General features: G+C 41.8%; 1 long non-coding RNA gene across 3 annotated transcripts; it reads left to right on the forward strand.

The window, feature by feature from the left end:
- The first annotated feature begins 224 nt into the window (after positions 1–224).
- LOC138763948 (uncharacterized) lies at positions 225–13822 on the forward strand. 3 transcript variants are annotated; one of them, XR_011357917.1, is made up of 5 exons: positions 251–297; positions 1802–1857; positions 2239–2364; positions 3059–3270; positions 13403–13822. It is a non-coding gene; the product is annotated as an uncharacterized lncRNA (long non-coding RNA). The 3 variants fall into 3 exon arrangements; XR_011357918.1 differs by lacking the exon at positions 1802–1857 and having other exon boundaries at positions 247–297; XR_011357916.1 differs by lacking the exons at positions 1802–1857; positions 2239–2364 and having other exon boundaries at positions 225–297.
- Positions 13823–15057: the final 1235 nt, after the last annotated feature.

A 15057-nucleotide genomic window follows, 5' to 3' on the forward strand; every position in this document is an offset into this window, starting at 1 on the left:
CTTGCTGTGACCGCTTGAATAAGTAAAGAAGCAAAAGCAAGTGTGATAATTGCAAGAGGCAGAGTGATGATCAAATTGACCATAAATAAGTAGGTCATCAGTAGTTTACGTGTGTGCTCTATGAATGTGTGGGTCATATGAGCTGTGTGGTTAACACTGAGAAAAATTTGTGATAATACTTTAGATAATTGTGATGTAATGCTTGTAATGTGACTGAATCCACTCAGAGACACTGAGGAGGACAGACACTTTTAATAGCTTACAATCAATGGCTAGTAGACACAATAGGTGAATGAGGTAAGGTGGGAAAACCAGGGTTTATATTGGGGTAGGTGAAGTTGGAGCCAAGGAAGGACCCAGCCATCAGAACAATACACAGACAGTGAATTCCAGTTCACTGAAATGCTCCTTGGAAGGTCAAACTTGAAGGCAGAGTATGTGATTAATGGTAGGATTCTGAACAGAAGGATCTTGAGGTCCAGGTTCATAAATCCCTCAGGTTGCTGCACAAGTTGACAGGATGGTTAAGAAAGTATATGGAGTGTTGGCCTTCATTAGTTGGGGGATTGAGTTGCAGCTCTATAGAACTCTTTTTCGGCCACAATTGATGTATTGGATTCAGTTCTGGTCAATTCATTACAGGAAGGATGTAGACGCTTTAGGGTGGATTCAGAGAAGATTTACCAGGATGTTGCCTGGATTAGGAAACATGTTTTATGGATAAAGGTTGACTGAGTTTGAGTTTTTGATTTGGAGCAATGAAGGATGAGAGATGACTTAATAGATGTACATGTGATTATGAGGGCCTTAGATTGCATGGACAACATCCTTTTTTTTCCGGCAACGATAGCAAATGCCACAGGATATCTGTTTAATGTGTGTGGAAGAAAGTTTAGGCGAGATGCCAGAGGTATCAGGGAGGAGGGTGCCTGGAATGCATTGCTGGGGGTGGTGGAGGAGGCTGGTACAATAGGGACATTTAAAAGACTTATTATAGGCACATTGATTTAAGAAAAATCAAGGGTTATGAATGTGAGGTAGGGGAATATTAGATTACTATGGTGTAGGTTTACATGGGTCACCACAGCATCATGGGCTGAAGGGCCTGTACAATGCTGTAATGGGGATACTGAAAATTTGAAACAAATGATTGAAGCAAATCAGATGTGCATTGGCTGCTACATCTCACACAAAGAGACTGGTACATAATTCTTTCTACTGAGCTTATCATCCTGCCAAATGGGCTGATTTGTGGTGCCCACTCATGAGGCACAAAGCCTCAAAGCCAGGCAGCATGTTGATGATTGTTATTAAACATTCCGTTCACTGCTTGGAATTCCTCCCGGCTTGGCAACAACAGATGACGGTTTCTGCAGGAATCCAACAAAATCAGCACCTGAAGTGATGCAGAAGCCTGGTCCAACGTAGCTCTGTCCGGGACTCTCATTAATGACACTAGCACATTAATGTTCAATGCAGGAAAGCATTGTGTGGGAAAATATGGTACTTTAAATTAAATGGAGTAATTTAGCTAGTAAAGTTTTTCTCTGCACAGTTTTTGCTTAACTGTAACATGTTGAACCATGACATTCCACTGCTCAACATGCTGTCAAAGAAATTGCTTGTTTCAAATAATTAATCCAATTTGGTTCCTCACTGATAATCCAGATGCTTTGTTCCAGAGAATAATGTTAACACAAGATAAGTTTTAGAAATCAAAATATAAGGATTATTTAGTTTTGTTGTATGTCTTTTTGCTATTATCTTTTCTAAGTAATTGTTCTGCATTGTATGTAATCAGGTGGAATAAAAATGTGAATCTAGGAACTGAAATCCAAGGGGCATAGTTGATGCCAGGTTAGTTTACATTTCCAACACCACGTCTAGCTGGACCATGTCTGCTTGTGTTAGCTGTCATTTTGCTCTACTAAATAGTTATCTCCTAGATCTCCCTGTAAATCAAAGATAATCCCTGGGTTTTCTTTATCATTTGCTTAAGTTCTTGGGCTTCCATGCGAGGTACTTAACAATATGTTTATTATCAAACCTGTGACATTATTCAGCTTCCACTGTTCCTTTTCGCAGTCACCCTGTGTCTGACCCAGCCCTGCCCTCACAAATTTTGACATGTCCAGTGAGCAAACTGATGTACCATCAATATTCACAAAAGGCTGATGTTGTGAAACTATCAGGTTTTTATTAACTAAAGACAGGAACTACCATCAATCTCATCAACAGATTGAAGCAAAGAGAAAAGGGAACATGAAAGGGGCTATGGGTAGAATCAATCTAGGGAGGTGTGTCCAGTCGGCGCAACAGTGGTTTACCACATTCACCCCTCCTTTTTAAGAAGAGTCCTGTGAGGTGAGAAAAAAGGAAAAGATGAAAGAACTGTACATGTATACATTTTACGGGTTAAGTCTATCAGGGGGTCTCTTCTGCCGCAGCGAGCAATGTGGCAATGGTTGGGGCACTATCGTAGCATCCTGAGCAGTTTGTGATGTAGATCTGTTAACTGTTTGTCTCAGGGTAGGGCAGGTGGGGAGTGTGAAGCTGGTACATTGTTGGCAACAACAGAGGCCTGGAGTAGGGGGTGGTCAGCTACAGGATCGAGGACCCCTAAGGTTGAAGTGGGAGGGGTTATCTGTTGAAAGTCAATGGTAGTTGGGGAGGCCCCCAATGGAGCAAGGTGCCAGATCGAGACTGTGTCTTTGCATCTGTCAGGGAAAGCAATGTAGGCATACTGGAGTTCGCGTGGAGAAGGCGGACCATCTAGACCAGTGGGTCTGTCTTAGATTGCCTGATGTGCTTCTGTCGCAGGACTGGACCTGGGGAGGTAAGCCAGGTGGCAGCATAGTCCCTAATGCAGACTTCCTAGGGAAAGCAAACATCCGTTCATGAGGTGTGTTGTTGGTGGCCATACATAGGAGAGACCGGACAGAGTGAAGTGAGTCTGGAAGGACTTCCTGCCATTGGGAGACAGGTAGACACTGTGACCTCAGTGCCAGGAGGATGGTTTTCCATACTGTGATGTTCTCTCTTTCTACATTACCCCTAGGAATATTGCTGGTGGTCCTACTCGTGGTGATACCCCTGGACAATAGGTGTTGCCACAACTCATCCCTCATGAATGATGTACCACAGCCACTGTGGATGAAGCCAGGGTACCCGAACTGAGTGAGGATATTCTGGAGGGCCTTGATAACTGTGGCCATGGTCATATCTGGGCGAGGTATGGTGAAGGGGAAATGGGAGTATTCATCGATAATGGTAAGGAAGAAAACGTTCTGGTTGGACAAGGTGATGGGTCCCTTGAAATCGATGCCGAGGCACACGAAGGGGTGGGTGGCCTTGATCAGATGCTCTTTGTCCGGCTGGTAGAACTGGAGTTTAAATTCGGCACAGACACGGCAGTGTTTAGTTATAGTCCAGACTTCCTCATGGAGCATGGTAAATTCTGAGATTTGATAAAATGGAAAAAAAAAACAAGTAACTGCTGGGTGGCAAAGGTCATTGTGGAGAGCCTGCAGTCTGTCCATTTTCAATGGACTTGCAGTCTGTCAAGGTTCCTCGGCAAAGAGCGTCCGGGGACTTGTTGAATTTGCTGGGTTGGGAGAGAATGTCATATTTGTAGTGGACAGTTCGATTGTCCACCTGAAGATCTTATCATTCTTGATTTTTCCCCTGTGCTTATTATTAAACATGAATGCTACCATTCACTGATCTGTGAGGAGGGTGAACCATTTCCATGAGAGACAATGCCTCCAGTGGCATACAGCTTCCATGTGGCCTGGGCCTCCTTCTTGATGGAGGAGTGGTGAATTTCAGGGCCTTGGAGAATTCATGAGAAAAAGGTGACAGGTCTGCCTGCTTGATTGAATGTGGCAGCCTAGACACAGTCAGATGCATCGCCCTTCACTTGAAATGCTATGGACTCATCAATGGCATGCATGGTTGCCTTGGTGAGGTAATCTTTGATGCTGTTGAAGGCAGCTTGGGTGACTGCTGACAGGGGAAACATAATAGTTTTTTCAATGAGCAAATCTTGTCAAAATAGTTGAGGATACATTGAGTGTAGATTGTAGCTGTCCACCAAGTGGTCCATATTTGTTGGAAAACGGAGACCCAGTTTGTGATGCCGAAAGGGACCTGGAGGAAGAGATAGAGGTAACCATCTGCCTTGAATGGTCATCTTGGCGGATTGGGAGCTGATGTTATGCCGGCTTCGGGTCAATCGTGAAGAATACCCTCCAAGGGCTATTATTGGCCTCAATAATATCCTTGCCCAATAATGCCTTGATGAATGTTCTGTCAACTGCACAGTACAATCTACTCCTGGTGGCCATCAGTTTGCAATTGGATGTGAGGTTGGCGAACAGTGGAGGGTCGAAGAACCACACGTCACCTGCAAGAGATGGGCCCATCGAATTGCAGAGTGACTTTCTGAAGTTGGCACTGGAAATCCAGCCCCAGTAGCAAGGGGGTACAGAGTTATGACATAATGAGCAGTCTGAAGTGTTTGTACACTACACCTCCAAGAGTGAGGGTCACTATGAAGGCCCCAGAGTGTCTGCCGCGTATAATTTGGATGCGACCGTTATCCCGTGCTTAGTGGGTCATACATTAAGGGACAGTCATTTAGTGGTATCAGGGTGGTCTGTACTCCCACTTTCAAATAAACAGTTGATATAGTGCCTATTTGCCTGGGCGCCCATCATGGACCTGGTGAGTTCGTGCGGGGCCCCCTAGTTCAGAATGATGGAGGCCAGTATGGATTCATTGTCTGAGTCTTATGGGTCTCCTGTGCCCGAGATGGCTGCCCTCGGTCCCAAGATGGCTGGCTTTGACCCCTCGAAGTATCATATGCCTGGAAAAATGGCGTTTGACATGTGGACAAAAATGGTGGTCTCCATGATTCACATATGGTGTTGCTGGAGTGCAGGGACATGGTGCTTCTAGACCTCGTGGATAGTTTGGACTAGCAAACTTTGGTGTAATGCCCCTTTATCCAGCAGGGGAGCGTTTCCTCCAATGTTGACTCTACCCACAAAAGTAGCACGGAGAAATTTCCCACAATGGAGGCTGAGGTCAAATCACCAGAGTAATGGGATGATATAGAGGACCATTCACTCATGGGGCTGAACGTTGCCCCATCCCATGATAGCAGCACCCGCGGCACCCAAGTGGCTGAGTAGTCATCTAAGTTCTAGAGGGCTACCTTCAGTGTCTCTGTAAGTTCAACCGGCCTTTGCAATTCGAGAACATTTTGCTCCAATAGCCATTGCCATACATACCTGGAGTGGATAACAGCCACATACGTTTCTCTGATGAGATCCTTTGCGTTCAGAGTGGCCGAACCGACCTTACAGTCACACGCTCTACACAGGATCCGGAGAGTCCTTAGGCATTCAGCACTCAACTCAACAATTCACTGCTTTCTGGTGGCCAGGAGATGCTCAGCATAGACCTCATTAACCTTCCTGTGATACTGGGCCTTGAGGTTTTCTATAGCTGCTTGGTGTGAGCTGCCGTTGCTAATTAACAGGAACATTTGTGGCCCAACACGCAAGAGGAGTAGTCACAGTCAGTTAGCATCCGTAGTGATGGCATCGGTGGCTGTCGCAAATAAATTTTTGAACCAGTGTAACCACAGTTCAAATGTGCTTGGGGCGTTCAACGACTAGGGGTCAATGTCAAGCTTCTCAGGTTTTAGGTACTGTTCCATGTATTTTTTTGAAAATTTTAGTTAAAAAAATTGATTTACCATCAATAATCACAAAATGCTGACATTATGAACCTATCAGGCTTTTATTAACTAAAGACAGGAACCTCATTCACTGATTGAAGCAAAAAGAAAGGGGAACATGCAAGGGGTTATGGGTAGGATCAGTCTTGGGAGGCATGTCCAGCTGGCAGCACACAAACCTCCTCTCAGAAACCCAGCACATCCCAATCTCGAAGCTGTGTCTCATCCCTCTGCTCATCCCTCTAATCATTTCCATAAGTTCCACCTCCTGGTCCTGTAATCCTACTGTCATTGAACTGTCAACTATTTAACTTCCTGTTTGCTTCATACAAGATGGAATTGAAAATATTTCCTACCCTTTGGGTACTGTTGTCTCATCTTCTAAACCATTTCATTACAAATCTACTCAAAAAAAACTCGCACTTGATCGGCACGGTTAGTAGAGCAGTTAGCACAACGCTGAAACAGTCCCGGTGATTGGGTCCAGGACTGGGGTTTGAATCCCGTGCTGTCTGTAAGGAGATTCTACATTGTCGCCATATCTGTATGCACTCCAGTTCCCTCCCACCTCTCAAGGGATTGCTTAAGGTGGTATGTGAGTAGGAAGGTAAGGTTGAGAATCACTGGTCTAGACCCAATTATTACTGAAATATTTTGCTTGAGAAAAATTGTCATTGGCCCATTTCCTTTGGAGTTATGAAACTGTGCACATAACGAGTCAATTAGGTACGATTAAAACAGTGGTTTTCAAACTTTTTCTTTCCACCCACATACCACCTTAAGCAATCCCTTATTAATCACAGAACACTTATGGCATAGGGAATACTTAAAGTGGTATGTGAGTGGAAAATAAAAGGTTGGGAACCACTGCCTTAGTGGAAAAGGCCTATCTATATTTACTATGTCTTTCCCCCTTTATTTTAAATACTTTTATCAAATTTCCCATCATTCTTCTATGCTTCAGAGAATAAAACTCTTAACCTGTTTAACCTTTCCCTGTAACTCAGTTCTTCGAGTCCAGGCAACATTGTAGTAAATCTTCTCTTCACTCTTTCTATCTTATTGATATCGTTCCTGCAGTTTGGTGAGCAAAACTGCAAACAATAATCCAAATTTGGCCTCACCAATGTCTTGTACAACTTTAAAATAACATCCCAACTCCTATACTCAATACTTTGATTTATGAAGACCAATATGCCAAAAGTTCTCTTTACAAACCTATCTACCTATGATGGCACTTTCAGGGAATTATGCAATATGATCCCTCTGTTCCTCTGCACTCCTCAGTGCCCTATCATTTACTATGTATCTTCATTCTTGGTTTGTCCTTCCAAATTGTAACACCTCATACTTGTCTGCATTAAATTCCATCCGCCAATTTTCAGCCCATTTTTCCAGTTGGTCCAGATCCCTCAGCAAGCTTTGAAAACCTTCTTTGCTTTCCGTATCACCTCCAATGTTTGTGTCATCTGAAAATTTGCTGATCCAATTTACCACATTATCATCCAGATCATCGATGTAGATGACAAACAATAATAGTCCCAGCACCAATCCCTGAGATACACCACAAGCCTCTAGTCTGAGAAGCAATTATCCACCACTACTCTCTGGCATTTCCCGTCCAGCCATTGTCAAATTAAATTCACTATTTCAACATGAATACCTAGCATCTGAACCTTCCTGACTAACCTCCCATGTATTACCTTGTCAAAGGCCTTACTAAAGTCCTTGTACACATAATGCCCAGCCTTTCCTTCATCAACTTTCCTTAACCGCCTCAAAAACTCTATAAGATTAGTTAAACACAACCTACCAGGCACAAAGCCATGTTAACTATCTTTAATCAGCTTCTGGCTATACAAAAAATTCTATATTCAATCTCCTAGAACACTTTCCAAGAATTTATCTACATCTAATGTCACAGGCCTATAATTTCCAAGGTTACTTTTGGAAACTTATTTAAACAACGGAACAACGTGAGCTACCTTCCAATCCTCCAGCATCTCACCCATGGCGAAGGACATTTTAAAAATTTCTTCCAGAGCCCCTGTAATTTCTTACCTAACACCCCTCCCCCTAAGTTCCGAGGGAATATCTTGTCAGGCCCTGGGGAATTATTCATCCTTATTTGCTTCAAGACAGCAAACACTTACTCACCTTTAATGTGTTCCATGACCTCACTGCTTGTTTTCCTTACTTCACACATTTCTGGGTCCATTTCCTGAGTGAATACTGATGAAAAAAAAAAACATTTAAGTTCTCCCTCATCTCTTTTCACTCCATACAAAGCCGACCACTTTGATCTTCAAATGGACCAATTTTGTCCCTTACTATCCTTTTGCTCTTGATATACCTGTAGAACCCTTAGGATTTTCCTTCTCATTATCAGCCAAAGCAACCTCAGTTCTTCTTTTCGCCTTCCTGATTTCTTTCTTGAGGTTTTTCTATTTTTATTCTCTTCAAGTACTTCATTTGCTCCATCTTGCCTATACCTGTTATATACCTCCCACTTCATCCAAATCAGATCCTAATATCCCGTGAAAACCAAGGTTCCCTATTCCTGTGAACTTTACCTTTAATCCTGACAGGAACAAAATTTCACTTTTGAGGGTCCTCCACTTACATCACTCATCCTTGCCCAAAAACAACTTATACCAATTCATGCATTCTAGATCCTTTCTCATTCCCTCAAAATTGACTTTTCTACAATTTAGAATCTCAACCCAAAGCCCAACCCTATCCTTCTCCATGATTAATTTGAAACTTATGGCATTATAATCACTGGGCCAAATTTTTTACCCTATCCTACTTCTGTCACTTGTCTTGTCTTTTACCCTGTTAGGAGATCCAATCTCTCTAGTTGGTATCTCTATATATTGATATAGAAAACTTTCCTGAACATATTTGACAAACTCCAAGTCATCCAGCCCTTTTACAGTATGGAAAACCCAGTCAATATGTGGAAAATTAAAGTCTCCTACTATCACAACTTTAGGTTTCCTGCAGCTGTGTGGTATCTCTCTACAGATTTACTCTTCCAATTCTTGTTGACAATTGGGCAGTCTATAATACAGCTCCATGAGTGTGGTCATACCTTTCCTGTTCCTCAGCTCCACACATATTGCCTCAGTAATTGAGCCCTCTGGTCTGTCCTGCCTGAGTACATCTGTAATATTTTCCCTGATGAGAGATGACACTTCTCCCCTTTCATCTCCCCCAGTCTAAACAATGGAAGCCCAGAACATTGAGCTCCCAGTCCAGTCCCTCCTGCAACCAAGTTTCACTAATGGCCACAATGTTATAATTCCACATGCCAATCCATGCTCTAAACTTGTCTGCCTTTCCTAAAATAGTCCTTGCACCTGAAAATATTTCCACCTTATATAACCCACTGATTTCTAACGATGCATGCATTTTCACATCATCTCTTCTCTCCTTCTATCTGCTCTGGCACTCTGGTTCCCATCCCCTTGCAAATCTAGTTTCAACCACTTGCAAACCTTCTCATGAGAATATTAGTCCCTTTCCAGTTTGGATGGATGGGCCGGAAGGGCCTGTTACCATGGTATGTCTAAAAAAAATTAAAAATTGATCTAAGCAACTATCTATTGAAATATGTCAGGCAATAACTTCTCTTCCTAGCTCTGCACTTTTATCTCAGGAGACCCACTTGGATCTGTTCTTGGATTTCCAGTGTTCCTTATCTTTGTGTAGTTACTAGGCAACATTATCCTAGACTCATCAACCTATTCAGACTTAATATTCTCATCCACATTTTAATATCACTCAGCTTCTCCTCAAGCTCTGCACACAGTTGCTTCCAACTTCCAAACCAACTTTATTCCCTGTCAGTGCCTCATTTTTTAACAGAGCTGACTCCAAACTTTGAAGTTTCTTCCCTGAAATTTCTGCTTATCTCTCCTCCTTTTATTTCCTTCCTAAAAACTAGTCTTGATAAAGTTTAGTTCATCTATTTTCAGCATCTCTCGTGCAGGATTTATTTAAACCTGAGGGAGTCAACTCAGAACATTTTTCAATGATTAAATAATGTTCTCATATACAAATGACTGTTGCATATTGCCTAGACACATGAAACATGTCTGGAAACTCATTGATGGGTTGTCAACGAGGGGATGTGAAAGCAAATGTAGAATTTTGTCGGTGGAAAGAACTCTTTGCAGGATGGAGTGGTGGAGGCAGAGATGGTTGTATGTTTAAAGGGAAAATGGTATTTGAAGTGAGGCAGATGTGGGACTATGGGGAGAAAGGGGATTTATTTTGCAGTGGTTTCGTGTACAATTGGCACAAGCAATAGGCTGGTTACGGAATTCATCTGGAAGCTATTCTAAAGTAATGGGGGTAGATTTTTTCTGGAGCTAATACTGATGATTTTATCAGTCTTAAGTCTCTGTATAATTCCACATTTTAATGTCTGATCTTATCTGAGCACAAATGCTCATTAACTGGCCCTACAGCTGTTGAGTTGGAAATCCAGCCCAACTAAAGGACATGAACACATAAGGTGTATGGATGCTGAATGATCTCTGTTATTGAAGAGTACATTCCTTAGCTTAATTATCCCAATCAACATTTGCTGGTAGTTAATTTGAGATTTCAATATTTTGTGGGCCATTAAGTAGAAAAGAACTTGATTGTATAAACTAAAGCCCTGTCACATATGCAAGTGGTCCCAGGAATTAATAGCCAAACAGCCTAAAAAGGGTCTGATGTGGAATGAAAATTGTCTAAATGCTCGCATGAGATGATGCCATCTTATGCCGGGGATAGACTGCCTTGACCCTTAGTACAATCCCTGGTGTTTGCAGATGCCAGCATTGTAATCAGGCAAGTGCAGAATAGGCAATTGCATTCTTGGACAGAAATTACCCAAGTTTTTGCATGAGTGCAGGAACATGAAGGAAGAAAAGGTTAAAATGAAGGTATAAAACTTTATTGTGGGAAAGTCACAGCGGGGGAGAGAGAAAGAAAATAAATAACAATAGTAAGAAATTTTTAAACAGCGTGTGAAAGTTTGTAGCATTATCGTGCACAATTTATAAAGACTGTGGGGGAAAAAGTGATGGCACACCTGACTTCCCAGAATGCTGTGCAGAGAATGCAGAGTACCCCCACCATGAGTGCTCCATGCATGTAGCCATACACACAGCCCTTTCTCTGCCGCACAGCATTCTGGAAGGGCAATTTCACCATCAATCTTTCCCATAAATTGTGCGCAATAGCGTTATTAAGTGTCCCACACTGTATAAATTGTTCACAAAAGTACTACCAACTTTCCCACACTGTTTAAGAATTGTCCACTATTGTCTGCACTTTCCCTCAGTCCCTTATAAAGGTTTATATAAGTCGGCACAACCACAACAGGGGCTGAAGGGCTCATACTGCGCTGTACATAAAGCTTAATTATGTTATAATTAGGCATGATTAATTTTGTTCAAATATAAGATCATAATATTTTGCTCAGGATTTAGGGCAGGTCCACCATCACTTTATGTGTCATGACATCACCAGTAGAAGGTAGAACAGTCCTAACCCTGGGGATGGCCCCTTGCAAGTGTGAACATGTGCAGCGTCCCAGTTAAGAGGGGTCAAATGTGAAGAACAAAAATGCCATTCCTATCCTGGGGCACTGAATGACTGATTTAATGGGATGCAAGTGTAAAAGGGGCTAAAGTCAACAACTGACACTACCAAAATCTTCTAATTCTGCCCCTACCTTGTACCCCACCAACCAAGGTCCTGACTCTTTGAAATCAATCCTCCTCTGAGCACAGGAAGGTAGTTTACTGTACTTCTGGAACCATAACACAACTAAGGCACTACCAAAGATCTGTCTGTACTGTTGGAATCTCACTTTTTGCACTAACTGCAGTTGAAAGTTCATATTTATGGTCAGAGTACATATATGACATCACATGCAAGAGATTATTTTTCCTGCAGGGTCAGTATAAATATCAGTATATACACTGCACTCAAGAAAAAAATATATAAAAAAGAGAGAAATGTAAACAAAGAAAAATGTAAACAAACTGTACAATACAGAAACAAAATAGATATTCAATAATAAATAATATGAAAAGTAATATTTCTCAAATGAGTCTCTGATTGAATTTGTTGTTGAATAGTCTGCTGGTGGAGGGGTAGCAGCTGTTCCTGAAACCTGATAGTTTGAGTCTTGAAGCACTGATATCTCTTTCCTGAAGGCAGCAGCAAGAACAGAGCATGTGCTGGATGGTGTGAATCCTTGATGAATGCTACTGATCTCCGACGGCAGCGTTGCTTGTAGATTTTCTTGATAGTGGGAAGAGTTTTGCCTGTGGTGCATTGGGCGACATCCACTACAGGGCTTTATGCTCAGTGGTATTGATGTCTCCATACCAGGCTGTGAAGCAGTCAGTCAGTGCACTTTCCATACACATCTGTAGAAGTTTGCCAAGGTTTCCAGTGTCATACTGAACCTCTGCAAACTCCTGAGGGAGCAAAGGTTCTGATGTGCTTTTTCCACAATGACATTAGTATGTTGAGTCCAGGAAAGATCCTCCGAGACAGTGATTTCCAAGAACTTAAAATTTCTCACCCTTAAACCTTTGATCCCTTCCTAAGGTTCACAACCAGTTTCTTGGTTTTGGTGAAATTAATTGTGAGGTTGTTGTTAATATGCTATTCAGCCAAGTTTTCAGTCTACTTCCTGGATGCTGACTGACCACCCCTTTTTAATACAGCTCACTACCATCAGCGAATTTGTAGATGATATTGTGGTCATACTAGCATTTTCCCTCAGTCCCTTATAAAGGTTTATATAAGTTTATACAGGGGCTGAAGGGCTCATACTGCGCTGTACATATTGTACATACATTAGCCACACTGCCAAGGGTGTCAAGCAAGTAGAACAGGGGGCAAAGATAGAGATTGTGGAGGAGATGTTCTTGCCAATCTGCATTGATTGGAGTCTGGAGGAAAGGAAATCCAGGATCTAATTCTACAGTGGGCTATTGAGACCCAGGACTTGAAACTTGCTGATCAGTTTTGAGGGGAGAATGGCGCAGCCTCAGTATCATGGGGGTGGGGAAAGCATTTGCCGTCCATGCACTCCCAAATTAGTTATTGTGCCCCCCCCCCCCCCCCTCTGTAGTACACATCGAAAGAACCAAAGACTTGTTGATCCAAATCAAGGCTTTTATTAACTAAAAGACTGGATCATATCACAAGTAGGTCGACCAGTCCAGAATGACCTGGTCTGGCTCAGAGCAATCCTTTAAGACCTGCCAGTAGGTGTGGCTACACTCTCAGCCAATCACAGTCATCCTACACTACAATCTGTACATATGTACATATACACATTGGTGATAGAATCTGTACTATCACACCCCCCCCCCCCCACTGCCACACCCACGAGCAACAGCGAGTGTTCAAACAGAAAGGGCCAAAAATCTGTTGCATCAGCTGTGCCTAACTCAAATAGAAAGCCATTTGCTTCATGAAATGTTTCTGGAGAAATGAAACTTAAAAAAGAGCCAGTAGTGATGACATGTCATGTGATTATGACCCTTCTTTAATATGATGAACCATTTTCATCTGAAGTCAGAAATGTAGTAATATGCTGTGAGAAATGACTGCTGTTGTGTTCTCCATGTCCAGGGAGGAACACAGAATCAAAGTGGCTCCAGAAAAGATAGCGACTTCCGACTGTCTCCCTTTGTTAAGCGAGAGCAGTGCTCCTGTGACCATTGTTATGGACATTTCATCTGAAATCATTGCCTGGATTTGTGAAATCATCGTGGAAATCACATGTTCTGTAACCTCCATGCAAGACAAAGGAATTGTAAGAAAATCATTCGTTTGAAGAAACATTTCTCTGAAAGCAACAGACAAAAATTCATGAGTTTTGAGTGCCTCCCCTGCTCTGTAATTACTTTTGAACAACAGTTTAAAGATTCTGAGTTTCCACTCAAAAGATTTATAAGACTGAATTTTGAAATTGATTTTTTAGAATCGTGCCTGAACTGTAATGGTTTGGGATCTTACACACACACGCACATAATGGGGTTAAGTTTAGAGTTAAGTACAAAATGTTATATTATTAAGAGTTATTAATAAATATAATTGTTTTGAAGATACCATTATCTTGGTGAATTTCTATTGCTATTGGTCTAGGTTGTAACAGTGTGGAAATTTGATTTATATTAATTGTTTATTCGTGTGTTTTAGTACCTGTGTAGCTGCAGGAAGCAAGAATTTCAATGTGCCTGTCAATTGTACCAAGGTACATGACATTCATTCTCATTCTAATTCTCATTCTCTCAGCACCCAGGCTCTGAGCCTCAACTTCAAGCACCATTATTAATTCCTCTGCCTCTGTCTGTCTGACTTTCTTTCTCTCTTGTTCTCATCTAACCCCTGGGCCCATCTCCTGGACTTAACTACAACTTTGTGTGCCTGCTCTGGAGCAACACAGACTATTTAAGACAATTCCTTGAACACAATCACTTCTGAATTTTTGGAGGTGGATCCATACCCAAATCGGCCTACAGCACAAACAACCTTCAGCTGGCCTTATCTGCTGTGAATGAATTTCTTGGCTATTGCATGAATGGAGGTTGTCAATATGCCATTATTTCTTTGTAGAGCTAGTAGTCAGAGTGTTGGGATGTCCAACGAATGATAATGTGCAGACATGATTCAATAAGACCTTTCACATTCCTTCAAGGACCTTGGACTCTCACAGGTCCCATTCTTTTACATCGATGGTAATCTATCATCTTACAGATTTTTTCAAGGAGCTCATTATACTTAAAGGAGGAACCACAGTAGTGTTTATTGTCCAGTGACATTTTAAAATAAGATTACTGTTTGCAGGAAGTCTATTTATTAGTGGCTTGACATGCAGAAACCTGCATTATGTTAACAGATTTATCAGAGGGGAATTAATTTTACTGCTTAGAAACATAAGGAACACTTGGACTGGAAGACAAAACAAAAATTGTTCTTTTCACAATTTCAGGATATCCCAAAGGGCTTCGTACTCATTGAAGTACTTTTATCATATTGGTACTTTCATAATGTAGGAAACAATGCCTGTATATTCATTACATTAAATATAGGCTCCAGCTGTTCTACCTCTGAAATATCTCATAATAATACAATTATCTAAAGAATGTCCCACACTGGAGCAGTTCAACTTTGTTACTTTCCAGAACAATGATCCTTGTGGTCTTGACTAGATGAGAGAATATTGATAACAGTTTTCTTCTGTCCTTGACTTTGGAAACAGGAAGAGGCAACTCGACATCTTC

Source organism: Narcine bancroftii, chromosome 5, assembly GCF_036971445.1.
Source record: "Narcine bancroftii isolate sNarBan1 chromosome 5, sNarBan1.hap1, whole genome shotgun sequence".
Lineage (NCBI taxonomy): Eukaryota > Metazoa > Chordata > Chondrichthyes > Torpediniformes > Narcinidae > Narcine > Narcine bancroftii.